Consider the following 3,420-nt stretch of genomic DNA (forward strand, 5'->3'; position numbering starts at 1 on the left):
GCTGGGTGGGACACAGGGGGTGATGAGGTGCCTGTCAGCGCTAATTTGCTGTTATTCTCCAGCTCACAGCTACTTTATTCACTTAATGATACCGTGCCTATCTGATGCCTTTAGCACAACTGTCAGACTCTACAGAGAGAAAACAGAACTTAACAGTACTAGGCAGAGGCCAGACCGAATGAAAGGTAGAGATTGACTCTGTGCTGGTTTTGTTGTGTTCATCAGCTGAGCACAATCAGTCTTCTTTTCTCGGTTCTCTTGTGAGCTGCCCCACTCAGCCAAAGGCTCCAGTCACGGAGGCTGCACTGCATCGATTGGCTTTGCAGACATAAACAAGAGCTGCACTTGCAAGTGACCCCTGGGCCTGACCCCAGAGATAGACGCTCCCTCTAATGGGTGTCTCTTTCAGCGGGCGGTCCGGGGAACAGAGAAGCCATTGTTTGTGCCAGGAACAGCCAAGACTCAAGCCCACAAAAGTGCTGAGCCAAGAGGAGCAGGCTAGAGAGCCAGGGAACTATGGGCCCTTCCTCCTCCTCCTGCTGCAAGGCAGAGCCTCAGCCTTCTACTCCCAGAGGGAGAGTTAACCCAGGAGAGGATTGCCACCTCCCCCCTCAGAGCAGAGCCATGCTAACAAAGCAATCATTGCACTGATAACACCTGGTCTGGCTGCTTCACTAGTTTTGGTCACACATCTTTTTTCACTTTTATCTTTTCTTAGTCTCTTGTTGCTTTTTGGAGGATTTGAAGAGATTTGAAGAGATACTTTAAATGACAAACCTATAGTAGCTAGAAGTGAGAACCCACCACATCCTCTGATGCACACAGGCCAGGGAGTTCTCCTGCTGGAAGTGGCCAAACAGGTGAGTCGGGTGTCAGTGAGGTGTGAAATCTTACTTGGCAGCCATGACAATACGCTTGCCACACGTCAGACCTGGGGGAGGTGACTTTACCCACAGCACACAGCATTGACTAGTCTATTCAACTCAGCCTGAGCTGAAGAGCACAATAGCACTGGGTTTTACTGCAATTTGTTGTAATGATGATCCCTTGTAAGATATGGTGCAAAGAAAATGACATATTGAATGTGAGGTTTATTTTATGTTGTGGTACTTGTGTATGTCATGTATCTATAAAAACAACACCTTTGTCTCACAAGAACATTCACAAGTGATTATATAGTCATTATAAACACCATGTTAGGAACCAGACACTGATATTCCACCACTTTTATGCATAAGGGACATTCATGCATATATTTGTCATCAGCAGTATATCAAGCCCCCTGGTCTGAGAGTCCCAGTAGTACTGTAAGTCATCTGCAGGCACGGCAGCCGTGGCTCTGACCTTTGTAGAAGTGACAGTAATGCAGAGTGAGGGGACTTCATGGACACATCCTCCTAACCAAGGCTCTGCTGGAGACCAGGGCACAGGTTGTCTGTAGTAGCTACTCATCCTCAGAGTTACCATTGCCCTGCTAGACAGGCCTGTGTGTGTGTGTGTGTGCGTGCGCGTGCACGTGCGTGTGTGCGTGTGTGCGCGTGCGCTCACGTGTGTGTGTGTATACAGTACTGCTAGTTAGGCAGTCATCGCTCCCAATAAATTAATGAGCACTCAGCAGGAGGGATGTGACGGGCACTCCCACTGCCAAACACCTGGCTAACTTCTAATGGCTGCCTGGCTATCCTCAGATGCTTGGCTAGTTTTAAGTGGCTTCATTTCACAATGATGCTTATAACAAATGGATGCCTTGATGTTGGACTTTGGAGGGAAGAGAATAATAACTACCTCAGCACTACAGTACTTGCATCGAAGCAAATAATTTATCAAGTAACCATACAGTTGAAGTCGGAAGTTTACAAACACTTTAGCCAAATACATTTAAACTCCGTTTTTCACAATTCCTGACATTTAATCCTAGTAAAAATTCCCTGTCTTAGGTCAGATAGGATCACCACTTTAAAAAATAATTTCTGGGCACCATAGTACCTTGTTCTCTTTCAAATAAATCAAAGACTGTTCTATGCAGGTTATCGCATCGTCAATGATCTGCTATACTACAGAAACACAGCTAGTTCAGCACACGACAGATTTGAAAGAACGAACCAGAGTACACTGTACAATATCACAGGGATTGCTCAGGGACGCATCAGATCTACAGACACAAAGTACTTTCCAGTGCATGTTGATTACAGAAGAATGCTAAAGTAGACAAAAAGGATTGAACCCTCGCGCCCAGGCTCTGTCGCAGCCGGCCGCGACCGGGAGGTCCGTGGGGCGACGCACAATTGGCCTAGCATCGTCCGGGTTAGGGAGGGTTTGGCCGGACATTCACGGCCTTCTCCTAGTTTACATAGCCAAATACATATCTCACTGGTCACCCCCAAAGCCAATTCTTCCTTTGGCCGCCTTTCCTTCCAGTTCTCTGCTGCCAATCACTGGAACGAACTGCAAATATCACTGAAACTGGAGACTCATATCTCCCTCACTAGCTTTAAGCACCAGCTGTCAGAGCAGCTCACAGATCACTGCACCTGCACATAGCCATCTGTAAATAGCCCATCCAACTACCTCATCCCCTTACTGTACTTATTTTAATCTTGCTCCTTTGCACCCCAGTATCTCTACTTGCACATTCATCTTCTGCACATCTACCATTCCAGTGTTTAATTGCTATATTTGTAATTACTTCGCCACCATGGCCTATTTATTGCCTATTTGTCTATTTATAGAGACTTTTTTCTACTGTAATATGACTGTATGTTTGTTTATTCCATGTGTATCTCTGTGTAGTTGTATGTGTCGAACTGCTTGCTTTATCTTGGCCAGGTCACAGTTGTAAATGAGAACCTTGTTCTCAACTAGCCTACCTGGTTAAATAAAGGTGAAATAAAATTAAAAAACATTGAACTCAGCTTTCACAATTCCTGACATTTAATCACAGTAAAAATTCCCTGTCTTAGGTCAGTTAGGATCACCATTTGTTTTAAGAATGTGAAATGTCAGAATAATAGTAGAGAGAATATTTATTTCAGCTTTTATTTCTTTAATCACATTCCCAGTGGGTCAGAAGTTTACATACACTCAATTAGTATTTGGTAGCATTGCCTTTAAATTGTTTAACTTGGGTCAAACGTTTCGGGTAGCCTTCCACAAGCTTCCCACAATAAGTTGGGTGAATTTTGGCCCATTCCTCCTGACAGAGCCGGTGTGACTGAGTCAGGTTTGTAGGCCTCCTTGCTCGCACATACTTTTTCAGTTCTGCCCACATTTTCTATGGGATAGAGTCAGGGCTTTGTGATGGCCACTCCAATACCTTAACTTTGTTGTCCTTAGGCCATTTTGCCACAACTTTGGAAGTATGCTTGGGGTCATTGTCCATTTGGAAGACCCATTTGCGACCAAGCTTTAACTTCCTGACTG

Source organism: Salvelinus sp. IW2-2015, linkage group LG9 (genome assembly GCF_002910315.2).
Source record: "Salvelinus sp. IW2-2015 linkage group LG9, ASM291031v2, whole genome shotgun sequence".
Lineage (NCBI taxonomy): Eukaryota > Metazoa > Chordata > Actinopteri > Salmoniformes > Salmonidae > Salvelinus > Salvelinus sp. IW2-2015.